General features: G+C 42.7%; 80 pseudogenes; all 80 read left to right on the top strand.

The window, feature by feature from the left end:
- Nucleotides 1-51: 51 nt before the first annotated feature.
- LOC146744840 (5S ribosomal RNA) lies at nucleotides 52-171 on the top strand (annotated as a pseudogene).
- A 96-nt stretch (nucleotides 172-267) lies between these two features.
- LOC146744839 (5S ribosomal RNA) lies at nucleotides 268-387 on the top strand (annotated as a pseudogene).
- Nucleotides 388-483: 96 nt separating this feature from the next.
- Nucleotides 484-603, top strand: LOC146744838 (5S ribosomal RNA; annotated as a pseudogene).
- Nucleotides 604-699: 96 nt separating this feature from the next.
- LOC146744837 (5S ribosomal RNA) lies at nucleotides 700-819 on the top strand (annotated as a pseudogene).
- A 96-nt stretch (nucleotides 820-915) lies between these two features.
- On the top strand, nucleotides 916-1,035 carry LOC146744836 (5S ribosomal RNA; annotated as a pseudogene).
- A 96-nt stretch (nucleotides 1,036-1,131) lies between these two features.
- LOC146744835 (5S ribosomal RNA) lies at nucleotides 1,132-1,250 on the top strand (annotated as a pseudogene).
- Nucleotides 1,251-1,345: 95 nt separating this feature from the next.
- On the top strand, nucleotides 1,346-1,465 carry LOC146744834 (5S ribosomal RNA; annotated as a pseudogene).
- Nucleotides 1,466-1,561: 96 nt separating this feature from the next.
- LOC146744833 (5S ribosomal RNA) lies at nucleotides 1,562-1,681 on the top strand (annotated as a pseudogene).
- Nucleotides 1,682-1,742: 61 nt separating this feature from the next.
- LOC146744832 (5S ribosomal RNA) lies at nucleotides 1,743-1,862 on the top strand (annotated as a pseudogene).
- A 98-nt stretch (nucleotides 1,863-1,960) lies between these two features.
- Nucleotides 1,961-2,080, top strand: LOC146744831 (5S ribosomal RNA; annotated as a pseudogene).
- Nucleotides 2,081-2,176: 96 nt separating this feature from the next.
- LOC146744830 (5S ribosomal RNA) lies at nucleotides 2,177-2,297 on the top strand (annotated as a pseudogene).
- A 96-nt stretch (nucleotides 2,298-2,393) lies between these two features.
- On the top strand, nucleotides 2,394-2,513 carry LOC146744829 (5S ribosomal RNA; annotated as a pseudogene).
- Nucleotides 2,514-3,036: 523 nt separating this feature from the next.
- Nucleotides 3,037-3,156, top strand: LOC146744828 (5S ribosomal RNA; annotated as a pseudogene).
- Nucleotides 3,157-3,252: 96 nt separating this feature from the next.
- LOC146744827 (5S ribosomal RNA) lies at nucleotides 3,253-3,372 on the top strand (annotated as a pseudogene).
- A 96-nt stretch (nucleotides 3,373-3,468) lies between these two features.
- On the top strand, nucleotides 3,469-3,588 carry LOC146744826 (5S ribosomal RNA; annotated as a pseudogene).
- A 68-nt stretch (nucleotides 3,589-3,656) lies between these two features.
- Nucleotides 3,657-3,776, top strand: LOC146744825 (5S ribosomal RNA; annotated as a pseudogene).
- A 96-nt stretch (nucleotides 3,777-3,872) lies between these two features.
- Nucleotides 3,873-3,992, top strand: LOC146744824 (5S ribosomal RNA; annotated as a pseudogene).
- Nucleotides 3,993-4,088: 96 nt separating this feature from the next.
- LOC146744823 (5S ribosomal RNA) lies at nucleotides 4,089-4,208 on the top strand (annotated as a pseudogene).
- Nucleotides 4,209-4,304: 96 nt separating this feature from the next.
- LOC146744822 (5S ribosomal RNA) lies at nucleotides 4,305-4,424 on the top strand (annotated as a pseudogene).
- A 96-nt stretch (nucleotides 4,425-4,520) lies between these two features.
- Nucleotides 4,521-4,640, top strand: LOC146744821 (5S ribosomal RNA; annotated as a pseudogene).
- Nucleotides 4,641-4,736: 96 nt separating this feature from the next.
- LOC146744820 (5S ribosomal RNA) lies at nucleotides 4,737-4,856 on the top strand (annotated as a pseudogene).
- A 96-nt stretch (nucleotides 4,857-4,952) lies between these two features.
- LOC146744819 (5S ribosomal RNA) lies at nucleotides 4,953-5,072 on the top strand (annotated as a pseudogene).
- A 96-nt stretch (nucleotides 5,073-5,168) lies between these two features.
- On the top strand, nucleotides 5,169-5,288 carry LOC146744818 (5S ribosomal RNA; annotated as a pseudogene).
- A 96-nt stretch (nucleotides 5,289-5,384) lies between these two features.
- LOC146744817 (5S ribosomal RNA) lies at nucleotides 5,385-5,504 on the top strand (annotated as a pseudogene).
- A 96-nt stretch (nucleotides 5,505-5,600) lies between these two features.
- On the top strand, nucleotides 5,601-5,720 carry LOC146744816 (5S ribosomal RNA; annotated as a pseudogene).
- A 96-nt stretch (nucleotides 5,721-5,816) lies between these two features.
- Nucleotides 5,817-5,935, top strand: LOC146744815 (5S ribosomal RNA; annotated as a pseudogene).
- A 95-nt stretch (nucleotides 5,936-6,030) lies between these two features.
- On the top strand, nucleotides 6,031-6,150 carry LOC146744814 (5S ribosomal RNA; annotated as a pseudogene).
- A 97-nt stretch (nucleotides 6,151-6,247) lies between these two features.
- Nucleotides 6,248-6,367, top strand: LOC146744813 (5S ribosomal RNA; annotated as a pseudogene).
- A 96-nt stretch (nucleotides 6,368-6,463) lies between these two features.
- LOC146744812 (5S ribosomal RNA) lies at nucleotides 6,464-6,583 on the top strand (annotated as a pseudogene).
- A 68-nt stretch (nucleotides 6,584-6,651) lies between these two features.
- Nucleotides 6,652-6,771, top strand: LOC146744811 (5S ribosomal RNA; annotated as a pseudogene).
- Nucleotides 6,772-6,867: 96 nt separating this feature from the next.
- On the top strand, nucleotides 6,868-6,987 carry LOC146744810 (5S ribosomal RNA; annotated as a pseudogene).
- A 96-nt stretch (nucleotides 6,988-7,083) lies between these two features.
- Nucleotides 7,084-7,203, top strand: LOC146744809 (5S ribosomal RNA; annotated as a pseudogene).
- Nucleotides 7,204-7,299: 96 nt separating this feature from the next.
- LOC146744808 (5S ribosomal RNA) lies at nucleotides 7,300-7,419 on the top strand (annotated as a pseudogene).
- A 96-nt stretch (nucleotides 7,420-7,515) lies between these two features.
- On the top strand, nucleotides 7,516-7,635 carry LOC146744807 (5S ribosomal RNA; annotated as a pseudogene).
- Nucleotides 7,636-7,731: 96 nt separating this feature from the next.
- Nucleotides 7,732-7,851, top strand: LOC146744806 (5S ribosomal RNA; annotated as a pseudogene).
- Nucleotides 7,852-7,947: 96 nt separating this feature from the next.
- Nucleotides 7,948-8,067, top strand: LOC146744805 (5S ribosomal RNA; annotated as a pseudogene).
- A 311-nt stretch (nucleotides 8,068-8,378) lies between these two features.
- Nucleotides 8,379-8,498, top strand: LOC146744804 (5S ribosomal RNA; annotated as a pseudogene).
- Nucleotides 8,499-8,594: 96 nt separating this feature from the next.
- On the top strand, nucleotides 8,595-8,714 carry LOC146744803 (5S ribosomal RNA; annotated as a pseudogene).
- A 96-nt stretch (nucleotides 8,715-8,810) lies between these two features.
- LOC146744802 (5S ribosomal RNA) lies at nucleotides 8,811-8,930 on the top strand (annotated as a pseudogene).
- A 96-nt stretch (nucleotides 8,931-9,026) lies between these two features.
- Nucleotides 9,027-9,146, top strand: LOC146744801 (5S ribosomal RNA; annotated as a pseudogene).
- A 96-nt stretch (nucleotides 9,147-9,242) lies between these two features.
- Nucleotides 9,243-9,361, top strand: LOC146744800 (5S ribosomal RNA; annotated as a pseudogene).
- A 95-nt stretch (nucleotides 9,362-9,456) lies between these two features.
- Nucleotides 9,457-9,576, top strand: LOC146744799 (5S ribosomal RNA; annotated as a pseudogene).
- A 97-nt stretch (nucleotides 9,577-9,673) lies between these two features.
- Nucleotides 9,674-9,793, top strand: LOC146744798 (5S ribosomal RNA; annotated as a pseudogene).
- Nucleotides 9,794-9,889: 96 nt separating this feature from the next.
- On the top strand, nucleotides 9,890-10,009 carry LOC146744797 (5S ribosomal RNA; annotated as a pseudogene).
- A 96-nt stretch (nucleotides 10,010-10,105) lies between these two features.
- LOC146744796 (5S ribosomal RNA) lies at nucleotides 10,106-10,225 on the top strand (annotated as a pseudogene).
- Nucleotides 10,226-10,321: 96 nt separating this feature from the next.
- Nucleotides 10,322-10,440, top strand: LOC146744795 (5S ribosomal RNA; annotated as a pseudogene).
- A 95-nt stretch (nucleotides 10,441-10,535) lies between these two features.
- LOC146744794 (5S ribosomal RNA) lies at nucleotides 10,536-10,655 on the top strand (annotated as a pseudogene).
- A 97-nt stretch (nucleotides 10,656-10,752) lies between these two features.
- On the top strand, nucleotides 10,753-10,872 carry LOC146744793 (5S ribosomal RNA; annotated as a pseudogene).
- A 96-nt stretch (nucleotides 10,873-10,968) lies between these two features.
- On the top strand, nucleotides 10,969-11,088 carry LOC146744792 (5S ribosomal RNA; annotated as a pseudogene).
- Nucleotides 11,089-11,184: 96 nt separating this feature from the next.
- On the top strand, nucleotides 11,185-11,304 carry LOC146744791 (5S ribosomal RNA; annotated as a pseudogene).
- Nucleotides 11,305-11,400: 96 nt separating this feature from the next.
- Nucleotides 11,401-11,520, top strand: LOC146744790 (5S ribosomal RNA; annotated as a pseudogene).
- Nucleotides 11,521-11,616: 96 nt separating this feature from the next.
- On the top strand, nucleotides 11,617-11,736 carry LOC146744789 (5S ribosomal RNA; annotated as a pseudogene).
- Nucleotides 11,737-12,047: 311 nt separating this feature from the next.
- LOC146744788 (5S ribosomal RNA) lies at nucleotides 12,048-12,167 on the top strand (annotated as a pseudogene).
- Nucleotides 12,168-12,263: 96 nt separating this feature from the next.
- On the top strand, nucleotides 12,264-12,383 carry LOC146744787 (5S ribosomal RNA; annotated as a pseudogene).
- Nucleotides 12,384-12,479: 96 nt separating this feature from the next.
- On the top strand, nucleotides 12,480-12,599 carry LOC146744786 (5S ribosomal RNA; annotated as a pseudogene).
- A 96-nt stretch (nucleotides 12,600-12,695) lies between these two features.
- Nucleotides 12,696-12,814, top strand: LOC146744785 (5S ribosomal RNA; annotated as a pseudogene).
- A 95-nt stretch (nucleotides 12,815-12,909) lies between these two features.
- Nucleotides 12,910-13,029, top strand: LOC146744784 (5S ribosomal RNA; annotated as a pseudogene).
- Nucleotides 13,030-13,125: 96 nt separating this feature from the next.
- LOC146744783 (5S ribosomal RNA) lies at nucleotides 13,126-13,245 on the top strand (annotated as a pseudogene).
- A 96-nt stretch (nucleotides 13,246-13,341) lies between these two features.
- On the top strand, nucleotides 13,342-13,461 carry LOC146744782 (5S ribosomal RNA; annotated as a pseudogene).
- Nucleotides 13,462-18,319: 4,858 nt separating this feature from the next.
- On the top strand, nucleotides 18,320-18,439 carry LOC144359554 (5S ribosomal RNA; annotated as a pseudogene).
- Nucleotides 18,440-18,535: 96 nt separating this feature from the next.
- LOC144359555 (5S ribosomal RNA) lies at nucleotides 18,536-18,655 on the top strand (annotated as a pseudogene).
- Nucleotides 18,656-18,751: 96 nt separating this feature from the next.
- On the top strand, nucleotides 18,752-18,871 carry LOC146744781 (5S ribosomal RNA; annotated as a pseudogene).
- Nucleotides 18,872-18,966: 95 nt separating this feature from the next.
- LOC146744780 (5S ribosomal RNA) lies at nucleotides 18,967-19,086 on the top strand (annotated as a pseudogene).
- Nucleotides 19,087-19,182: 96 nt separating this feature from the next.
- LOC146744779 (5S ribosomal RNA) lies at nucleotides 19,183-19,302 on the top strand (annotated as a pseudogene).
- Nucleotides 19,303-19,397: 95 nt separating this feature from the next.
- LOC146744778 (5S ribosomal RNA) lies at nucleotides 19,398-19,517 on the top strand (annotated as a pseudogene).
- A 311-nt stretch (nucleotides 19,518-19,828) lies between these two features.
- Nucleotides 19,829-19,948, top strand: LOC146744777 (5S ribosomal RNA; annotated as a pseudogene).
- Nucleotides 19,949-20,044: 96 nt separating this feature from the next.
- LOC146744776 (5S ribosomal RNA) lies at nucleotides 20,045-20,164 on the top strand (annotated as a pseudogene).
- Nucleotides 20,165-20,260: 96 nt separating this feature from the next.
- LOC146744775 (5S ribosomal RNA) lies at nucleotides 20,261-20,380 on the top strand (annotated as a pseudogene).
- Nucleotides 20,381-20,475: 95 nt separating this feature from the next.
- On the top strand, nucleotides 20,476-20,595 carry LOC146744774 (5S ribosomal RNA; annotated as a pseudogene).
- A 96-nt stretch (nucleotides 20,596-20,691) lies between these two features.
- LOC146744773 (5S ribosomal RNA) lies at nucleotides 20,692-20,811 on the top strand (annotated as a pseudogene).
- A 95-nt stretch (nucleotides 20,812-20,906) lies between these two features.
- Nucleotides 20,907-21,026, top strand: LOC146744772 (5S ribosomal RNA; annotated as a pseudogene).
- A 528-nt stretch (nucleotides 21,027-21,554) lies between these two features.
- Nucleotides 21,555-21,674, top strand: LOC146744771 (5S ribosomal RNA; annotated as a pseudogene).
- Nucleotides 21,675-21,770: 96 nt separating this feature from the next.
- LOC146744770 (5S ribosomal RNA) lies at nucleotides 21,771-21,890 on the top strand (annotated as a pseudogene).
- A 96-nt stretch (nucleotides 21,891-21,986) lies between these two features.
- LOC146744769 (5S ribosomal RNA) lies at nucleotides 21,987-22,106 on the top strand (annotated as a pseudogene).
- Nucleotides 22,107-22,202: 96 nt separating this feature from the next.
- On the top strand, nucleotides 22,203-22,322 carry LOC146744768 (5S ribosomal RNA; annotated as a pseudogene).
- Nucleotides 22,323-22,418: 96 nt separating this feature from the next.
- On the top strand, nucleotides 22,419-22,538 carry LOC146744767 (5S ribosomal RNA; annotated as a pseudogene).
- Nucleotides 22,539-22,634: 96 nt separating this feature from the next.
- Nucleotides 22,635-22,754, top strand: LOC146744766 (5S ribosomal RNA; annotated as a pseudogene).
- A 96-nt stretch (nucleotides 22,755-22,850) lies between these two features.
- Nucleotides 22,851-22,970, top strand: LOC146744765 (5S ribosomal RNA; annotated as a pseudogene).
- A 96-nt stretch (nucleotides 22,971-23,066) lies between these two features.
- Nucleotides 23,067-23,186, top strand: LOC146744764 (5S ribosomal RNA; annotated as a pseudogene).
- A 96-nt stretch (nucleotides 23,187-23,282) lies between these two features.
- Nucleotides 23,283-23,402, top strand: LOC146744763 (5S ribosomal RNA; annotated as a pseudogene).
- The last annotated feature ends 93 nt before the right edge of the window (nucleotides 23,403-23,495 follow it).

Raw genomic sequence — 23,495 nt, 5'->3', positions numbered from 1 at the left:
TTTTTTGCCTAGCCGAAGCATTAAATGACATCCAATTGCGACGAAAATTCAGCCTACTGCCAAACCAATGCAGAATACACCAGTTCTCATCCGATCACTGAAGTTAATCTGCATCGGGCATGGTTAGTACTTGCATGGGAGACCGGCTGGGAATACCACGTGCAGTAGGCTTATCAACATTATTATTCCACCGTACATACTAAATTTTTCCCGGGATTGTTTGCCTAGCCGAAGTATTAAATTAAATCCAATTCCGACCAATATTCAGCCTACTGCCAAACCATTGCAGTATACACCAGTTCTCGTCCGATCACTAGAGTTAAGCTGCATCGGGCGTGGTTAGTACTTGCGTGGGAGACCGGCTGGGTATACCACGTGCAGTAGGCATGTCAACTTTTTTATTCCACCGTACATACCAACCTTTTCCCGGGATTTGTTGCCTAGCCGAAGTATTAAATTACATTCAATTCCGACGAAAATTCAGCCTACTGCCAACCCATAGCAGAATACACCAGTTCTCGTCTGATCACTGAAGTTTAGCTGCATCGGGCGTGGTTAGTACTTGCATGGGAGACCGGCTGGGAATGCCACGTGCAGTAGGCTCATCAACATTTTTACTCCACATTACATACTAACATTTTCCCATAATTTTTTACCTAGCCGAAGCAATAAATGACCTCCAATTGCAAAGAATATTCAGCCTACAGCCAAACCAAAGCAGAATACACCAGTTCTCGTCTGATTACTGAAGTTAATCTGCATTGGGCGTGGTTAGTACTTGCATGGGAGACCGGCTGGGAATACCACGTGCAGTAGGCATATCAACTTTTTTATTCCACCGTACATACCAACATTTTCCCGGGATTTGTTGCCTAGCCGAAGTATTAAATTACATTCAATTCCGACGAATATTCAGCCTAGTGCCAAACCATTGCAGAGTACACCAGTTCTCGTTTGATCACTGAAGTTTAGCTGCATCGGGCGTGGTTAGTACTTGCATGGGAGACCGGCTGGGAATACCACGTGCATTAGGCTCATTAACATTTTTATTCCACCGTACATACTAACTTTTTTCCGGGATTTTTTGCCTTGCCGAAATATTAAATTACATCCAATTCCGACGAATATTCAGCCTACTGTCAAACCATTGCAGAATATACCAGTTCTCGTCCGATCACTGAAGTTAAGCTCACCGGACGTGGTTAGTACTTGCATGGGAGACCGGCTGAGAATACCACGTGCAGTAGGCTCATCAACATTTTTATTCTCCCGTACATACTAACTTTTCCCATGTTTTTTTGCCTAGCCGAAGCAATAAATGACATCCAATTGCAACGAATACACAGCCTACTGCCAATCCATTGCAGAATACACCAGTTCTCGTCCGATCACTGAAGTTAAGATGCATTGGGCGTGGTTACTACTTGCATGGGATACCGGCTGAGAATACCATGTGCAGTAGGCTCATCAACATTTTTATTCCACCGTACATACTAAATTTTTTCCATGATTTTTTGCCTAGCCGAAGCATTAAATGACATCCAATTGCGACAAATATTCAGCCTACTGCCAAACCAATGCAGAGTACACCAGTTCTCGTCCGATCACTGAAGTTAATCTGCATCGGGCATGGTTAGTACTTGCATGGGAGACTGGCTGGGAATACCACGTGCAGTAGGCTTATCAACATTATTATTGCATAGCCGAAGCAATAAATGATGTCCAATTCCGACGAATATTCAGCCTACTGCCAACCCATTGCAGAATACACCAGTTCTCGTCCGATCACTGAAGATAAGCTGCATCGGGCGTGGTTAGTACTTGCATGGGAGACCGGCTGAGAATACCATGTGCAGTAGGCTCATCAACATTTTTATTCCACCGTACATACTAACTTTTTTCCATGTTTTTTTTTGCCTAGCCGAAAAATTAAATGACATCCAATTGCGACGAATATTCAGCCTACTGCCAAACCAATGCAGAATACACCAGTTCTCATCCGATCACTGAAGTTAATCTGCATCGGGCATGGTTAGTACTTGCATGGGAGACCGGCTGGGAATACCACGTGCAGTAAGCTTATCAACATTATTATTCCACCGTACATACAAACTTTTCCCCGGGATTTGTTGCCTAGCCGAAGTATTAAATTACATTCAATTCCGACAAATATTCAGCCTACTGCCAAACCATTGCAGAATACACCAGTTCTCGTCCGATCACTGAAGTTAATCTGCATCGGGCACGGTTAGTTACTTGCATTGGAGACCGGCTGGGAATACCACGTGCAGTAGGCTCATCAACATTTTTCTTCCACCTTACATACTAACATTTTCCCATAATTTTTTACCTAGCCGAAGCAATAAATGACATCCAATTGCAACGAATATTCAGCCTACTGCCAATCCATTGCAGAATACACCAGTTCTCGTCCGATCACTGAAGTTAATCTGCATCGGGCGTGGTTAGTACTTGCATGGGAGACCGGCTAGGAATACCTCGTGCAGAAGGCTCATCAACATTTTTATTCCACATTACATACTAACATTTTCCCATGTTTTTTTGCCTAGCCGAAGCAATAAATGACATCCAATTGCAACGAATATTCAGCCTACTGCCAAACCAATGCAGAATACACCAATTCACGTCCGATCACTGAAGCTGCATCGGGCGTGGTTAGTACTTGCAAGGTAGACCGGCTGAGAATACCACGTGCATTAGGCGCATCATCATTTTTATTCCACATTACATACTAACTATTTCCCTGGATTTTTTGCCTAGCCGAAGTATTATATTACATCCAATTCCGACGAATATTCAACCTACTGACAAACCATTGCAGAATACACCTGTTCTCGTCCGATCATTGAAGTTAAGCCCACCAGACGTGGTTAGTACTTGCATGGGAGACCGGCTGAGAATACCGCATGCAGTAGGCTCATCAACATTTTTATTCCACCGTACATACTAACTTTTTCGCGGGATTTTTTTGCATAGCCTAAGCATTAAACGACATCCAATTCCGACGAATATTCAGCCTACTGCCAACCCATTGCAGAATACACCAGTTCTCGTCCGATCACTGAAGTTAAGCTGCGACGGGCCTGCTTAGTACTTGCATGGGAGACCGGCTGGGAATACCACGTGCTGTAGGCCCATCAACATTGTTATTCCACCGTACATACTAACTTTTTCCCGGGATTTTTTGCCTAGCCGAAGTATTAAATTAAATCCAATTCCGACCAATATTCAGCCTACAACCAAACCATTGCAGAATACACCAGTTCTCATCCGATCACTGAAGTTAAGGTGCATCGGGCGTGGTTAGTACTTGCATGGGAGACCGGCTGGGAATACCACGTGCATTAGGCTCATTAACATTTTTATTCCACCGTACATACTAACTTTTTTCCGGGATTTTGTGTCTAGCCGAAGCGTTAAACGACATCCAATGTCGACGAATATTCAGCCTACTGCCAAACCATTGCAGAATACACCAGTTCTCGTCCGATCACTGAAGTTAAGCTGCATCGGGCGTGGTTAGTACTTGCATGGGAGACCAGCTGTGAATACCACGTGCAGTAGGCTGATGAACATTTTTATTAAACCGTCCATAGCCGAAGCAATAAATGACATCCAATTGCAATTAATATTCAGCCTATTGCCAACCCATTGCAGAATACACTGGTTCTCGTACGATCACTGATGTTAAGCTGCATAGGGCGTGGTTAGTACTTGCATGGGAGACCGGCTGGGAATACCACGTGCAGTAGGCTCATCAACATTTTTATTCCACATTACATACTAACATTTTCCCATATTTTTTTACCTAGCCGAAGCAATAAATGACCTCCAATTGCAAAGAATATTCAGCCTACAGCCAAACCAAAGCAGAATACACCAGTTCTCGTCTGATTACTGAAGTTAATCTGCATTGGGCGTGGTTAGTACTTGCATGGGAGACCGGCTGGGAATACCACGTGCAGTAGGCTCATCAACATTTTTATTCCACCGTACATACTAACTTTTTTCCATGTTTTTTTGCCTAGCCGAAGCATTAAATGACATCCAATTGCGACGAAAATTCAGCCTACTGCCAAACCAATGCAGAATACACCAGTTCTCATCCGATCACTGAAGTTAATCTGCATCGGGCATGGTTAGTACTTGCATGGGAGACCGGCTGGGAATACCACGTGCAGTAGGCTTATCAACATTATTATTCCACCGTACATACTAACTTTTTCCCGGGATTGTTTGCCTAGCCGAAGTATTAAATTAAATCCAATTCCGACCAATATTCAGCCTACTGCCAAACCATTGCAGTATACACCAGTTCTCGTCTGATCACTAGAGTTAAGCTGCATCGGGCGTGGTTAGTACTTGCGTGGGAGACCGGCTGGGTATACCACGTGCAGTAGGCATATCAACTTTTTTATTCCACCGTACATACCAACCTTTTCCCGGGATTTATTGCCTAGCCGAAGTATTAAATTACATTCAATTCCGACGAAAATTCAGCCTACTGCCAACCCATTGCAGAATACACCAGTTCTCGTCTGATTACTGAAGTTAATCTGCATTGGGCGTGGTTAGTACTTGCATGGGAGACCGGCTGGGAATACCACGTGCAGTAGGCTCTTCAACATTTTTATTCCACATTACATACTAACATTTTCCCATGTTTTTTTGCCTAGCCGAAGCAATAAATGACATCCAATTGCAACGAATATTCAGCCTACTGCCAATACATTGCACAATACACCAGTTCTCGTCCGATCACTGAAGTTAAGCTGCATCGGGCGTGGTTAGAACTTGCATGGGAGACCGGCTGGGAATACCACGTGCAGTAGGCTCATCAACATTTTTATTCCACCGTACATACTAACTTTTTCCCGGGATTGTTTGTCTAGCCGAAGTATTAAATTAAATCCAATTCCGACCAATATTCAGCCTACTGCCAAACCATTGCAGTATACACCAGTTCTCGTCCGATCACTGAAGTTAAGCTGCATCGGGCGTGGTTAGTACTTGCGTGGGAGACCGGCTGGGTATAACACCTGCAGTAGGCATATCAATTTTTTTATTCCACCGTACATACCAACATTTTCCCGGGATTTGTTGCCTAGCCGAAGTATTAAATGACATCCAATTGCGACGAAAATTCAGCCTACTGCCAAACCAATGCAGAATACACCAGTTCTCATCCGATCACTGAAGTTAATCTGCATCGGGCATGGTTAGTACTTGCATGGGAGACCGGCTGGGAATACCACGTGCAGTAGGCTTATCAACATTTTTATTCCACCGTACATACTAACTTTTTCCCGGGATTGTTTGTCTAGCCGAAGTATTAAATTAAATCCATTTCCGACCAATATTCATCCTACTGCCAAACCATTGCAGTATACACCAGTTCTCGTCCGATCACTGAAGTTAAGCTGCATCGGGCGTGGTTAGTACTTGCGTTGGAGACCGGCTGGGTATACCACGTGCAGTAGGCATATCAACTTTTTTATTCCACCGTACATACCAACATTTTCCCGGGATTTGTTGCCTAGCCGAAGTATTAAATTACATTCAATTCCGACGAATATTCAGCCTACTGCCAAACCATTGCAGAGTACACCAGTTCTCGTCTGATCACTGAAGTTTAGCTGCATCGGGCGTGGTTAGTACTTGCATGGGAGACCGGCTGGGAATACCACGTGCATTAGGCTCATTAACATTTTTATTCCACCGTACATACTAACTTTTTTCCGGGATTTTTTGCCTTGCCGAAATATTAAATTACATCCAATTCCGACGAATATTCAGCCTACTGTCAAACCATTGCAGAATATACCAGTTCTCGTCCGATCACTGAAGTTAAGCTCACCGGACGTGGTTAGTACTTGCATGGGAGACCGGCTGAGAATACCACGTGCAGTAGGCTCATCAACATTTTTATTCTCCCGTACATACTAACTTTTCCCATGTTTTTTTGCCTAGCCGAAGCAATAAATGACATCCAATTGCAAAGAATATTCAGCCTACTGCCAATCCATTGCAGAATACACCAGTTCTCGTCCGATCACTGAAGTTAAGCTGCATCGGGCGTGGTTAGTACTTGCATGGGAGACCGGCTGGGAATACCACGTGCAGTTGGCTCATCAACATTTTTATTCCACCGTACATACTAACTTTTTCGCGGGATTTTTTTGCATAGCCTAAGCATTAAACGACATCCAATTCCGACGAATATTCAGCCTACTGCCAACCCATTGCAGAATACACCAGTTCTCGTCCGATCACTGAAGTTAAGCTGCGACGGGCCTGCTTAGTACTTGCATGGGAGACCGGCTGGGAATACCACGTGCATTAGGCTCATTAACATTTTTATTCCACCGTACATACTAACTTTTTTCCGGGATTTTGTGTCTAGCCGAAGCGTTAAACGACATCCAATGTCGACGAATATTCAGCCTACTGCCAAACCATTGCAGAATACACCAGTTCTCGTCCGATCACTGAAGTTAAGCTGCATCGGGCGTGGTTAGTACTTGCATGGGAGACCAGCTGTGAATACCACGTGCAGTAGGCTGATGAACATTTTTATTAAACCGTCCATAGCCGAAGCAATAAATGACATCCAATTGCAATTAATTTTCAGCCTATTGCCAACCCATTGCAGAATACACTGGTTCTCGTACGATCACTGATGTTAAGCTGCATAGGGCGTGGTTAGTACTTGCATGGGAGACCGGCTGGGAATACCACGTGCAGTAGGCTCATCAACATTTCTATTCCACATTACATACTAACATTTTCCCATATTTTTTTACCTAGCCGAAGCAATAAATGACCTCCAATTGCAAAGAATATTCAGCCTACAGCCAAACCAAAGCAGAATACACCAGTTCTCGTCTGATTACTGAAGTTAATCTGCATTGGGCGTGGTTAGTACTTGCATGGGAGACCGGCTGGGAATACCACGTGCAGTAGGCTCATCAACATTTTTATTCCACCGTACATACTAACTTTTTTCCATGTTTTTTTGCCTAGCCGAAGCATTAAATGACATCCAATTGCGACGAAAATTCAGCCTACTGCCAAACCAATGCAGAATACACCAGTTCTCATCCGATCACTGAAGTTAATCTGCATCGGGCATGGTTAGTACTTGCATGGGAGACTGGCTGGGAATACCACGTGCAGTAGGCTTATCAACATTATTATTCCACCGTACATACTAACTTTTTCCCGGGATTGTTTGCCTAGCCGAAGTATTAAATTAAATCCAATTCCGACCAATATTCAGCCTACTGCCAAACCATTGCAGTATACACCAGTTCTCGTCTGATCACTAGAGTTAAGCTGCATCGGGCGTGGTTAGTACTTGCGTGGGAGACCGGCTGGGTATACCACGTGCAGTAGGCATATCAACTTTTTTATTCCACCGTACATACCAACCTTTTCCCGGGATTTATTGCCTAGCCGAAGTATTAAATTACATTCAATTCCGACGAAAATTCAGCCTACTGCCAACCCATTGCAGAATACACCAGTTCTCGTCTGATTACTGAAGTTAATCTGCATTGGGCGTGGTTAGTACTTGCATGGGAGACCGGCTGGGAATACCACGTGCAGTAGGCTCTTCAACATTTTTATTCCACATTACATACTAACATTTTCCCATGTTTTTTTGCCTAGCCGAAGCAATAAATGACATCCAATTGCAACGAATATTCAGCCTAATGCTAAACCAATGCAGAATACACTAGTTCACGTCCGATCACTGAAGTTAAGCTGCATCGGGTGTGGTTAGTACTTGCATGGGAGACCGGCTGGGAATACCACGTGCAGTAGGCTCATCAACATTTTTATTCCACCGTACATACTAACATTTTCCCGGGATTTGTTGCCTAGCCGAAGTATTAAATTACATTCAATTCCGACGAATATTCAGCCTACTGCCTAACCATTGCAGAGTACACCAGTTCTCGTCTGATCACTGAAGTTTAGCTGCATCGGGCGTGGTTAGTACTTGCATGGGAGACCGGCTGGGAATACCACGTGCATTAGGCTCATTGACATTTTTATTCCACCGTACATACTAACTTTTTTCCGGGATTTTTTGCCTTGCCGAAATATTAAATTGCATCCAATTCCGACGAATATTCAGCCTACTGTCAAACCATTGCAGAATATACGAGTTCTCGTCCGATCACTGAAGTTAAGCTCACCGGACGTGGTTAGTACTTGCATGGGAGAACGGCTGAGAATACCACGTGCAGTAGGCTTATCAACATTTTTATTCCACCGTACATACTAACTTTTTCCCGGGATTGTTTGTCTAGCCGAAGTATTAAATTAAATCCATTTCCGACCAATATTCATCCTACTGCCAAACCATTGCAGTATACACCAGTTCTCGTCCGATCACTGAAGTTAAGCTGCATCGGGCGTGGTTAGTACTTGCGTTGGAGACCGGCTGGGTATACCACGTGCAGTAGGCATATCAACTTTTTTATTCCACCGTACATACCAACATTTTCCCGGGATTTGTTGCCTAGCCGAAGTATTAAATGACATCCAATTGCGACGAAAATTCAGCCTACTGCCAAACCAATGCAGAATACACCAGTTCTCATCCGATCACTGAAGTTAATCTGCATCGGGCATGGTTAGTACTTGCATGGGAGACCGGCTGGGAATACCACGTGCAGTAGGCTTATCAACATTTTTATACCACCGTACATACTAACTTTTTCCCGGGATTGTTTGTCTAGCCGAAGTATTAAATTAAATCCATTTCCGACCAATATTCATCCTACTGCCAAACCATTGCAGTATACACCAGTTCTCGTCCGATCACTGAAGTTAAGCTGCATCGGGCGTGGTTAGTACTTGCGTTGGAGACCGGCTGGGTATACCACGTGCAGTAGGCATATCAACTTTTTTATTCCACCGTACATACCAACATTTTCCCGGGATTTGTTGCCTAGCCGAAGTATTAAATTACATTCAATTCCGACGAATATTCAGCCTACTGCCAAACCATTGCAGAGTACACCAGTTCTCGTCTGATCACTGAAGTTTAGCTGCATCGGGCGTGGTTAGTACTTGCATGGGAGACCGGCTGGGAATACCACGTGCATTAGGCTCATTAACATTTTTATTCCACCGTACATACTAACTTTTTTCCGGGATTTTTTGCCTTGCCGAAATATTAAATTACATCCAATTCCGACGAATATTCAGCCTACTGTCAAACCATTGCAGAATATACCAGTTCTCGACCGATCACTGAAGTTAAGCTCACCGGACGTGGTTAGTACTTGCATGGGAGACCGGCTGAGAATACCACGTGCAGTAGGCTCATCAACATTTTTATTCTCCCGTACATACTAACTTTTCCCATGTTTTTTTGCCTAGCCGAAGCAATAAATGACATCCAATTGCAAAGAATATTCAGCCTACTGCCAATCCATTGCAGAATACACCAGTTCTCGTCCGATCACTGAAGTTAAGCTGCATCGGGCGTGGTTAGTACTTGCATGGGAGACCGGCTGGGAATATCACGTGCAGTTGGCTCATCAACATTTTTATTCCACCGTACATACTAACTTTTTCGCGGGATTTTTTTGCATAGCCTAAGCATTAAACGACATCCAATTGCGACGAAAATTCAGCCTACTGCCAAACCAATGCAGAATACACCAGTTCTCATCCGATCACTGAAGTTAATCTGCATCGGGCATGGTTAGTACTTGCATGGGAGACCGGCTGGGAATACCACGTGCAGTAGGCTTATCAACATTATTATTCCACCGTACATACTAACTTTTTCCCGGGATTGTTTGCCTAGCCGAAGTATTAAATTAAATCCAATTCCGACCAATATTCTGCCTACTGCCAAACCATTGCAGTATACACCAGTTCTCGTCCGATCACTAGAGTTAAGATGCATCGGGTGTGGTTAGTACTTGCGTGGGAGACCGGCTGGGTATACCACGTGCAGTAGGCATATCAACTTTTTTATTCCACCGTACATACCAACCTTTTCCCGGGAATTGTTGCCTAGCCGAAGTATTAAATTACATTCAATTCCGACGAAAATTCAGCCTACTGCCAACCCATTGCAGAGTACACCAGTTCTCGTCTGATCACTGAAGTTTAGCTGCATCGGGCGTGGTTAGTACTTGCATGGGAGACCGGCTGGGAATACCACGTGCATTAGGCTCATTAACATTTTCATTCCACCGTACATACTAACTTTTTTCCGGGATTTTTTGCCTTGCCGAAATATTAAATTACATCCAATTCCGACGAATATTCAGCCTACTGTCAAACCATTGCAGAATATACCAGTTCTCGTCCGATCACTGAAGTTAAGCTCACCGGACGTGGTTAGTACTTGCATGGGAGACCGGCTGAGAATACCACGTGCAGTAGGCTCATCAACATTTTTATTCTCCCGTACATACTAACTTTTCCCATGTTTTTTTGCCTAGCCGAAGCAATAAATGACATCCAATTGCAAAGAATATTCAGCCTACTGCCAATCCATTGCAGAATACACCAGTTCTCGTCCGATCACTGAAGTTAAGCTGCATCGGGCGTGGTTAGTACTTGCATGGGAGACCGGCTGGGAATACCACGTGCAGTTGGCTCATCAACATTTTTATTCCACCGTACATACTAACTTTTTCGCGGGATTTTTTTGCATAGCCTAAGCATTAAACGACATCCAATTGCGACGAAAATTCAGCCTACTGCCAAACCAATGCAGAATACACCAGTTCTCATCCGATCACTGAAGTTAATCTGCATCGGGCATGGTTAGTACTTGCATGGGAGACCGGCTGGGAATACCACGTGCAGTAGGCTTATCAACATTATTATTCCACCGTACATACTAACTTTTTCCCGGGATTGTTTGCCTAGCCGAAGTATTAAATTAAATCCAATTCCGACCAATATTCTGCCTACTGCCAAACCATTGCAGTATACACCAGTTCTCGTCCGATCACTAGAGTTAAGATGCATCGGGTGTGGTTAGTACTTGCGTGGGAGACCGGCTGGGTATACCACGTGCAGTAGGCATATCAACTTTTTTATTCCACCGTACATACCAACCTTTTCCCGGGATTTGTTGCCTAGCCGAAGTATTAAATTACATTCAATTCCGACGAAAATTCAGCCTACTGCCAACCCATTGCAGAATACACCAGTTCTCGTCTGATCACTGAAGTTTAGCTGCATCGGGCGTGGTTAGTACTTGCATGGGAGACCGGCTGGGAATGCCACGTGCAGTAGGCTCATCAACATTTTTATTCCACATTACATACTAACATTTTCCCACAATTTTTTACCTAGCCGAAGCAATAAATTACCTCCAATTGCAAAGAATATTCAGCCTACAGCCAAACCAAAGCAGAATACACCAGTTCTCGTCTGATTACTGAAGTTAATCTGCATTGGGCGTGGTTAGTACTTGCATGGGAGACCGGCTGGGAATACCACATGCAGTAGGCTCATCAACATTTTTATTCCACCGTACATACTAACATTTTCCCGGGATTTGTTGCCTAGCCGAAGTATTAAATTATATTCAATTCCGACGAATATTCAGCCTACTGCCTAACCATTGCAGAGTACACCAGTTCTCGTCTGATCACTGAAGTTTAGCTGCATCGGGCGTGGTTAGTACTTGCATGGGAGGCCGGCTGGGAATACCACGTGCATTAGGCTCATTGACATTTTTATTCCACCGTACATACTAACTTTTTTCCGGGATTTTTTGCCTTGCCGAAATATTAAATTGCATCCAATTCCGACGAATATTCAGCCTACTGTCAAACCATTGCAGAATATACGAGTTCTCGTCCGATCACTGAAGTTAAGCTCATCGGACGTGGTTATTACTTGCATGGGAGACCGGCTGAGAATACCACGTGCAGTAGGCTCATCAACATTTTTATTCTCCCGTACATACTAACTTTTCCCATGTTTTTTTTGCCTAGCCGAAGCAATAAATGACATCCAATTGCAACGAATATTCAGCCTACTGCCAATACATTGCAGAATACACCAGTTCTCGTCCGATCACTGAAGTTAAGCTGCATCGGGCGTGGTTAGTACTTGCATGGGAGACCGGCTGGGAATACCACGTGCAGTAGGCTCATCAACATTTTTATTCCACCGTACATACTAACTTTTTCCCGGGATTGTTTGTCTAGCCGAAGTATTAAATTAAATCCAATTCCGACCAATATTCAGCCTACTGCCAAACCATTGCAGTATACACCAGTTCTCGTCCGATCACTGAAGTTAAGCTGCATCGGGCGTGGTTAGTACTTGCGTGGGAGACCGGCTGGGTATACCACGTGCAGTAGGCATATCAATTTTTTTATTCCACCGTACATACCAACATTTTCCCGGGATTTGTTGCCTAGCCGAAGTATTAAATTACATTCAATTCCGACGAATATTCAGCCTACTGCCTAACCATTGCAGAGTACACCAGTTCTCGTCTGATCACTGAAGTTTAGCTGCATCGGGCGTGGTTAGTACTTGCATGGGAGACCGGCTGGGAATACCACGTGCATTAGGCTCATTAACATTTTTATTCCACCGTACATACTAACTTTTTTCCGGGATTTTTTGCCTTGCCGAAATATTAAATTGCATCCAATTCCGACGAATATTCAGCCTACTGTCAAACCATTGCAGAATATACGAGTTCTCGTCCGATCACTGAAGTTAAGCTCACCGGACGTGGTTAGTACTTGCATGGGAGACCGGCTGAGAATACCACGTGCAGTAGGCTCATCAACATTTTTATTCTCCCGTACATACTAACTTTTCCCATGTTTTTTTGCCTAGCCGAAGCAATAAATGACATCCAATTGCAACGAATATTCAGCCTACTGCCAATCCATTGCAGAATACACCAGTTCTCGTCCGATCACTGAAGTTAAGCTGCATCGGGCGTGGTTAGTACTTGCATGGGAGACCGGCTGGCAATACCACGTGCAGTAGGCTCATCAACATTTTTATTCCACCGTACATACTAACTTTTTCCCGGGATTGTTTGTCTAGCCGAAGTATTAAATTAAATCCAATTCCGACCAATATTCAGCCTACTGCCAAACCATTGCAGTATACACCAGTTCTCGTCCGATCACTGAAGTTAAGCTGCATCGGGCGTGGTTAGTACTTGCGTGGGAGACCGGCTGGGTATACCACGTGCAGTAGGCATATCAACTTTTTTATTCCACCGTACATACCAACATTTTCCCGGGATTTGTTGCCTAGCCGAAGTATTAAATTTCATCCAATTCCGACGAATATTTAGCCTACTGACAAACCATTGCAGAATACACCAGTTCTCGTCCGATCACTGAAGTTAAGCTGCATCGGGCGTGGTTTGTACTTGCATGGGAGACCGGCTGAGAATACCACATGCAGAAGGCTCCTCTGCATGAAAATTCGAATTTCCGTCGTAGCCGCTTGCCGGATTAGCAACGTGTTTTGCAGTACATCCGTTGTTTATATTTGGGTGCGTAAACGTTCGAATTTCCCTCGCGTAACCGTAGAAACTGAAACGAAGTAAATTTAGAAATTGCGCGTTTGATACGCCCAGTGTAAACAGCGGAAATTCCCAAATTTGCTGTCGTTTTACGCTGAACATAAAGAACTGATATACTACGTTGCCTGTTGTATATTTTCGACGTAAATTGACGGGCAACTCTGAGTTTGTCGTTGTTTTACGTTCAACTTATTAAGCGGAAATCACGCAGCTTGAACTGCTGCACTACTGTCTTGACATGGTAGAAATCATTCACTTTTCATATAAACCTGCTTAGGTGGCCAGGTCTAAAGACTATAGAAATATATTTCTAACTAATCCGTTTATAATTTACTAATTTATCGTCAACTATATATTTTTTGTTTTACAATGGTATTGTTTCAACTAATACTCAATGATTCGATTGTGGCGAAGTGCTTAACTAGCGACTGTAACTGTACATTACATAAATATGCTATTATAGCGACATATAATAATTTATTACATATGAATCCGTAGTGACTAATAATAATATTACTTCTGTTATTGCGCCCTCGCCGATCTCAAATCCAGTTGAACTTTACAATTCATGCGAAGCAAAATAGCTCCTTGTCATGGCTTATGCGATGCTTGTGCGCCCTCTGTAAATTGTGTATGTTTATCTATGGAATTAACACTTTAGCGACTATTGACATTTTGTGAAGTGGCCTTGGACCTTACATGGATAATGTATGGTGTTTAACCCGCACCATCGCTAATCCTACGAGCACGAAATGTGTTTTGAGGTTAACCTGAATTTGAGATTTACTGGATTCCGGCAGAGCAAGATCCCGACGGACATTATCTCAGAAAACATGTGTTTAGATAATGTAATTTTTAAGTTACTGCCAACACATTACAATAGAACAGGGTCGACGATGAACGTTGATGTACTGTGAAATACTTTATTTTAGCTGGAATTATTGTTTGCTGAAAAGTGTTTTTGAGTGTTTTGCATGGATTTTTTTTTACTGATTTCTGACGAGTTGAATGTGACATTTAGGAAAAAGGTATATTCGCGAAAATAAAGTATTTCACAGTAGATCTAAAAGGTCACCAATGTCAATCTTTATTTTAAAATACAAATAGTCATATTGTTGCTTTATAAATCATAATATATAATATACAGCTAAACAAATAGGTGGTTTAACAATTAACGGATTATGGTACGCCACTGTCTCCATGCGATGTACTGTCTGTGAGTTTGTTCTAGCCTGATTGTGTCTACAGGGAATGTTTTCTATATCATCACTTATATTACAATTTTTAAACAAAATGCTATATTACTATGTAGTGTATTGCAATACTTGATGACCATGTAATTTTCAGGGAAAATGTTATGATCTTTTTTTATGAAGATGATGTCTAACTCATGAGTTACTGTAGCACACGAATCTACAGGAGTGAACGGCAGGTCGGCCCTGGGATTCTGTCCCGGATTCACGCGACTAAAGACGTAATTATAAAACATACGACAATTCGTTCCACGCAACCCACTCTGTAAAATAGCGTTATTTCAAACAACACCACTTAACATTAAGTAGTAATTAACGAGGCGTTATATTCGGACAACTTGAAGCGGGTGAGCCAACAACCAACAGCCAACACAGCGACAGGCGTATTTATAACTGTTGTGACGTTGCTTCTCTTTCAAAGGCTAAAAATCGTTCTACGATTGCATCACTTCCGCTTTAGGATCTTGTAATCATGACAAGCACTACGGTTGACATCACGTCTATTCAGTCTTCCTACTTAGAATTCATAATTGAGATTGTTCTAGCATTTACTAATATTGTTGACGTTTATTATTTGGGCTTAAATGTAATATTCAAGATAATAAATGTTGTTGGATATCGATAATAAGGTGGTTTCACATTGTAAAATAATGGGGGCTTTTGTGGAGGGGCTGTGGCTTAACTCAATTTCGAATCAAAATATTCGGGCGGTATAAATAAATCATAGCTTAGAAGAGGCCTTTGATAATAAGGTGGTTTCACATTGTAAAATAATGGAGGCTTTTGTGGAGGGGCTGTGGCTTAACTCAATTTCGAATCAAAATATTCGGGCGGTATAAATAAATCATAGCCTTTGATGAAAGGGCGGTGGTCTTTGCTCAGTGCGTGTTTGAATTTTATGTAAGTAAACAACGTGTTGTTTACGTCGCTATGAGTCCATATCAAACACGACGCGGCGCGACAACCATTGCATTTTAATCCCAAGGTTAGGTGGCCCATGGAGGAAAAAAGAGCCTCCATGGGTGGCCTAACTACAGCATGATCAAGCGCTAGATTGCGTAACCGCAACTATCATTGACCATGGAGGTATAAACAGATACCTCCATGCATTGACTAAATTAGGTTCGTGAAATTTGTTTTTACAATTGCAACCAGGATGGCTGTGAGAGATGTCAATTAGACTGCCGAGGAAACAAAACCAATGGTTGGTATATATTAAAGGAAAACTAATTTCTCAATGGTTATTCCAAAGACAGCATTGTAGAAACATAAAGCAGAGACTTCAATTTAAGACACTATTCCGATAATGCAGACTACCTTTTCGTCGAAATGTGCTACGTACATAAAGGAAAACACCGAGAAACAACACGCTGAGGTCCGGCGTGTTGGACACTTCTGACGTAACCAAACTGCGGCTTAAATAATAATGTGTGAAAGCACGGTCCCTCTATCCCCGGTCTGGAAACGACAAGCGTACTTTTGTCTCGAACCGCGTTGCGGGTAAACAAACCGTTCACACCCGGGCAGAGGGACCCAGGAAGTCAAACATATTACAATACCGTCAGAATATTCATTAAATTCGGCAAATTTACCGTCATGCAAAGCGATACCTCATCGTATGACTTCACTTTGACTTCAAATTTGGGCAACCTAAACGTAAACAAAGCATGTAAACAAAAATAGCACTATGAAATTTGGGGTTTTTGAACCCTTATACGCATCAAAACCAGCCTACCAACTCATAAACATACAGTCCAGCCATGTAAAAATTAATATCGGGAGTTGGGTTCATCTTCTAGATTTAATAGGGAAAAAACTTCACGTACCAAAATGCTGACATCGCTGAAAATATCTTGTCAAAATGGCGTCGTTCATGTTAACGTAGTCGATCGAAAAACCTGTGATATTTCTGATTCTCGGGGGTTCATAATAGTTCAAGTCAACTATACAAAAACTAATGACTTTATTCGATGCAAAAGTATAAAACAATGCTTCAATCTTTGTATATAAATGATTTTTTTTAGCACAGAATTGAGTACATTGTCATTTTAAACGTCGCCATTTGCATTTACGATCGAAAAAGCATGCATAAAAATCGACCAATTTAACGTAAATAAAATGCGGTGTGACACATAACAAATCAGCCAACCAATTTTTAATGATATGTTTCGACCATAAAATGTCAAAATCAAAGGAAAATATTGGTTTCGCGTCGAGAAGTATGGTAAATCAAATATAGTTCATTTCAATCACCCCAAAATCATACACAAACAATTTCTGGGTGTAAAAGTATGAAAATTTATTGTGAAAATGTGTCGCTGCTGGTAAAATAGATGAATTAAAAAACTACTCGCGGGCTAAAATATGACCTTACACAGATATCCTGATTACAAAATTATGCGAAATGTTCGAGTTCTGGAATAAACAACTAAGTTTAAAAAAAAACACATAGCACTGACGATGTCAAAAATAGTGAGCGACTGTGTATTGATCACATGACAATGCTTTGCGTATACCAGCAACGCGCCTTTGCCAGGGAAGGAGACCAATTCACACCTAATACAATGACCGTTTCCAGACCGGGGATAGAGGGACTGTGGTGAAAGCGAAAAAAATAACTAACGTCGAGACACTGTGTCCAATTCCTGTTATACTGTTATCTGCATTTTCTGAATTTGCTTTGGCATCGATTTATAACTATAAATCGAGCATGTATACCTTCCTTGTTACTTTACTGAGTAATTATATTTAAATTGACAGAATATTGGGTTTGGGCGTTCCGGTGGACGGACGTTTCGGCCAAGGATTTCAATATTTGAAAATTGCACCTATCGTTATATGTGTAGGTAACAGTTACTAGTATTTCAAACAATAAGTATGGTTTTTGTGCCATTGAAAAAATGATATATGCTTGTATTTTGTGCATGTATTTATGACCAATTTCAAGAATAAGAGTCGTAACTTTCGTAGGTACAAGTATCGTGACTCTTCCATACATTTCACTTATGTTCATTAAACTTGAATGAAGTCGCCGCTTGAAAAGAATGCTATTTACGAAGTTTAAAATAGCCAAGCCTTCCGGATTCAAGCCTCTTGATTGATTCGATTCGATTAAGCTGCATCGGGCGTGGTTAGTACTTGGATGTGAGACCGGCTGGGAATACCACGTGCAGTACGCTCATCAACATTTTTATTCCACATTACTTACTAACTTTTTCCCGAGATTTTTTGCTTAGCCGAAGCATTAAATGACATCCAATTCCGATGAATATTCAGCCTACTGCCGAAACATTTCAGAATACACCAGTTCTCGTCCAATCAATGAAGTTAAGCTGCATCGGGCGTGGCTAGTACTAGCATGAGAGACCTGCTGGGAATACCACGTGCAGTAGGCTCAGCAACATTTTATTCCACATTACATACTAACTTTTTCCCATGATTTTTTGCCTAGCCGCAGCATTTAATGACATCCAATTCCGACGAGTATTCAGCCTACTGCCAAACCTTTGCAGAATACACCAGTTTTCGTCCGATCACTGAAGTTAAGCTGCATCGGGCGTGGTTAGTACTTGCATGGGAGACCGGCAGGGAATACCACGTGCAGTAGGCTGATGAACATTTTTATTCCATCGTACATACTAACATTTTTCCATGATTTTTTGCCTAGCCGAAGCATTAAATGACATCCAATTTCAACGAATATTCAGCCTACTGCCAAACCAAAGCAGAGTACACCAGTTCACGTCCGATTACTGAAGTTAATCTGCATCGGGCATGGTTAGTACTTGCATGGGAGACCGGCTGGGAATACCATGTGCAGTAGGCTTATCAACAATTTTATTTCACCGTACATACCAACTTTTTCCCGGGATTTGTTACCTAGCCGTAGTATTAAATGACATACAATTCGGACGAATATTCAGCCTACTGCCAAACCATTGCAGAATACACCAGTTCTCGTCCGATCACTGAAGTTAAGATGCATCTGGCGTGGTTAGTACTTGCATGGGAGACCGGCTGGAAATACCACGTGCATTAGGCTCATCAACATTTTTATACCACTGTACGTACTAACTTTTCCCGGGATTTTTTGCCTAGCCGAAGTATTAAATTACATCCTATTCCGACAAACATTCAGCCTACTGCCAAACCATTGCAGAATACACCCGTTCTCGTCCAATCACTGAAGTTAAGCTGCATCGGGCGTGGTTAGTACTTGGATGTGAGACCGGCTGGGAATACCACGTGCAGTACGCTCATCAACATTTTTATTCCACATTACTTATTAACTTTTTCCCGAGATTTTTTGCTTAGCCGAAGCATTAAATGACATCCAATTCCGATGAATATTCAGCCTACTGCCAAACCATTGCAGAATACACAAGTTCTCGTCCGATCACTGAAGTTAAGCTGCATCAGGCGTGGTTAGTACTTGCATGGGACACCGGCTGGAAATACCACGTGCATTAGGCTCATCAACATTTTTATACCACTGTACGTACTAACTTTTCCCGGGATTTTTTGCCTAGCCGAAGTATTAAATTACATCCTATTCCGACAAACATTCAGCCTACTGCCAAACCATTGCAGAATACACCCGTTCTCGTCCAATCACTGAAGTTAAGCTGCATCGGGCGTGGTTAGTACTTGGATGTGAGACCGGCTGGGAATACCACGTGCAGTACGCTCATCAACATTTTTATTCCACATTACTTACTAACTTTTTCCCGAGATTTTTTGCTTAGCCGAAGCATTAAATGACATCCAATTCCGATGAATATTCAGCCTACTGCCGAAACATTTCAGAATACACCAGTTCTCGTCCAATCAATGAAGTTAAGCTGCATCGGGCGTGGCTAGTACTAGCATGAGAGACCTGCTGGGAATACCACGTGCAGTAGGCTCAGCAACATTTTATTCCACATTACATACTAACTTTTTCCCATGATTTTTTGCCTAGCCGCAGCATTTAATGACATCCAATTCCGACGAGTATTCAGCCTACTGCCAAACCTTTGCGGAATACACCAGTTTTCGTCCGATCACTGAAGTTAAGCTGCATCGGGCGTGGTTAGTACTTGCATGGGAGACCGGCAGGGAATACCACGTGCAGTAGGCTGATGAACATTTTTATTCCATCGTACATACTAACATTTTTCCATGATTTTTTGCCTAGCCGAAGCATTAAATGACATCCAATTTCAACGAATATTCAGCCTACTGCCAAACCAAAGCAGAGTACACCAGTTCACGTCCGATTACTGAAGTTAATCTGCATCGGGCATGGTTAGTACTTGCATGGGAGACCGGCTGGGAATACCATGTGCAGTAGGCTTATCAACAATTTTATTTCACCGTACATACCAACTTTTTCCCGGGATTTGTTACCTAGCCGTAGTATTAAATGACATACAATTCGGACGAATATTCAGCCTACTGCCAAACCATTGCAGAATACACCAGTTCTCGTCCGATCACTGAAGTTAAGATGCATCTGGCGTGGTTAGTACTTGCATGGGAGACCGGCTGGAAATACCACGTGCATTAGGCTCATCAACATTTTTATACCACTGTACGTACTAACTTTTCCCGGGATTTTTTGCCTAGCCGAAGTATTAAATTACATCCTATTCCGACAAACATTCAGCCTACTGCCAAACCATTGCAGAATACACCCGTTCTCGTCCAATCACTGAAGTTAAGCTGCATCGGGCGTGGTTAGTACTTGGATGTGAGACCGGCTGGGAATACCACGTGCAGTACGCTCATCAACATTTTTATTCCACATTACTTATTAACTTTTTCCCGAGATTTTTTGCTTAGCCGAAGCATTAAATGACATCCAATTCCGATGAATATTCAGCCTACTGCCAAACCATTGCAGAATACACAAGTTCTCGTCCGATCACTGAAGTTAAGCTGCATCCGGCGTGGTTAGTACTTGCATGGGACACCGGCTGGAAATACCACGTGCATTAGGCTCATCAACATTTTTATACCACTGTACGTACTAACTTTTCCCGGGATTTTTTGCCTAGCCGAAGTATTAAATTACATCCTATTCCGACAAACATTCAGCCTACTGCCAAACCATTGCAGAATACACCCGTTCTCGTCCAATCACTGAAGTTAAGCTGCATCGGGCGTGGTTAGTACTTGGATGTGAGACCGGCTGGGAATACCACGTGCAGTACGCTCATCAACATTTTTATTCCACATTACTTACTAACTTTTTCCCGAGATTTTTTGCTTAGCCGAAGCATTAAATGACATCCAATTCCGATGAATATTCAGCCTACTGCCGAAACATTTCAGAATACACAAGTTCTCGTCCGATCACTGAAGTTAAGCTGCATCCGGCGTGGTTAGTACTTGCAAGGGAGACCGGCTGGGAATACAACGTGCATTAGGCTCATCAACATTTTTATTCCACCGTACATACTAACATTTTCCCGGGATTGTTTGCATAGCCGAAGCATTAAACGACATACAATTCGGACGAACATTCAGCCTACTGCCAAGCCATTGCAAAATACACCAGTTCTCGTCCGATCACTGAAGTTAAGCTGCATCGAGCGTGGTTACGACTTGCATGGGAGACCGGCTGGGAATACCACGTGCATTAGGCTCATCAACATTTTTATTCCACCGTACATACTAAATTTTTCCCGGGATTTTTTGCCTAGCCGAAGTATTAAGTTACATCCAATTCCGACGAATATTCAGCCTACTGCCAAACCATTGCAGAATATACCCGTTCTCGTCCGATCACTGAAGTTAAGCTGCATCGGGCGTGGTTAGTACTTGGATGTGAGACCGGCTGGGAATACCACGTGCAGTACGCTCATCAACATTTTTATTCCACCGTACATACCAACTTTTTCCCGGGATTTTTTGCCTAGCCGAAGTATTAAATTACATCCAATTTCGACTAATATTCAGTCTACTGCCAAACCATTGCAGATTACACCAGTTCTCGTCCGATCACTGAAGTTAAACTGCATCGGGTGTGGTTAGTACTTGCATGGGAGACCTGCTGGGAATACCACGTGCAGTAGGCTTATCAATATTTTTATTCCACCGTACATGCTATCTTTTTCCCGTGATTTTTTGCCTAACCGAAGTATTAATTGAAATCCAATTCTGACAAATGTTCAGCCTACTGCCAAACCATTGCAGAATACACCAGTTCTCGTCCGATCACTGAAGCTAAGCCGCATCGGGCGTGGTTAGTACTTGCACGGGAGACCGGCTGGGAATACCTCGTGCAGTAGGCTCATCAACATTTTTATTCCACATTACATGCTAACTTTTTCCCATGATTTTTTGCCTAGACGAAGCATTAAATGACTTACAATTAGGACGAATATTCAGCCTACTGCCAAACCATTGCAGAATACACCAGTTCTCGTCCGATCACTGAAGTTAAGCTGCATCGGGTGTGGTTAGTACTTGCTTGGTAGACCGGCTGGGAATACTACGTGCATTAGGCTCATCAACATTTTTATTCCATCGTACATACTAACATTTTCCCGGGATTGTTTGCATAGCCGAAGCATTAAACGACATACAATTCGGACGAACATTTAGCCTACTGCCAAGCCATTGCAAAATACACCAGTTCTCGTCCGATCACTGAAGTTAAGCTGCATCGAGCGTGGTTAGTACTTGCATGGGAGACCGGCTGGGAATACCACGTGCATTAGGCTCATCAACATTTTTATTCCACCGTACATACTAACTTTTTCCCGGGATTTTTTGCCTAGCCGAAGTATTAAGTTACATCCAATTCCGACGAATATTCAGCCTACTGCCAAACCATTGCAGAATACACCCGTTCTCGTCCGATCACTGAAGTTAAGCTGCATCGGGCGTGGTTAGTACTTGGATGTGAGACCGGCTGGGAATACCACGTGCAGTACGCTCATCAACATTTTTATTCCACTGTACATACCAACTTTTTCCCGGGATTTGTTGCCTAGCCGAAGTATTAAATTACATCCAATTTCGACGAATATTCAGTCTACTGCCAAACCATTGCAGATTACACCAGTTCTCGTCCGATCACTGAAGTTAAACTGCATCGAGCGTGGTTATTACTTGCATGGGAGACCGGCTGGGAATACCACGTGCATTAGGCTTATCATCATTTTTATTCCACCGTACATACTAACTTTTTCCCGAGATTTTTTGCCTAGCCGAAGTATTAAGTTACATCCAATTCCGACGAATATTCAGCCTACTGCCAAACCATTGCAGAATACACCCGTTCTCGTCCTATCACTGAAGTTAAGCTGCATCGGGCGTGGTTAGTACTTGGATGTGAGACCGGCTGGGAATACCACGTGCAGTACGCTCATCAACATTTTTATTCCACCGTACATACCAACTTTTTCCCGGGATTTGTTGCCTAGCCGAAGTATTAAATTACATCCAATTCCGACGAATATTCAGTCTACTGCCAAATCATTGCAAATTACACCAGTTCTCGTCCGATCACTGAAGTTAAGCTGCATCGGGCGTGGTTAGTACTTGGATGTGAGACCGGCTGGGAATACCACGTGCAGTACGCTCATCAACATTTTTATTCCACTGTACATACCAACTTTTTCCCGGGATTTGTTGCTTAGCCGAAGTATTAAATTACATCCAATTTCGACGAATAT

This window comes from Saccoglossus kowalevskii, chromosome 5, assembly GCF_978046115.1.
Source record: "Saccoglossus kowalevskii chromosome 5, keSacKowa6.1, whole genome shotgun sequence".
Classification (NCBI taxonomy): Eukaryota; Metazoa; Hemichordata; class Enteropneusta; family Harrimaniidae; genus Saccoglossus; species Saccoglossus kowalevskii.
This window is presented reverse-complemented; position numbering and strand designations above follow the sequence as displayed.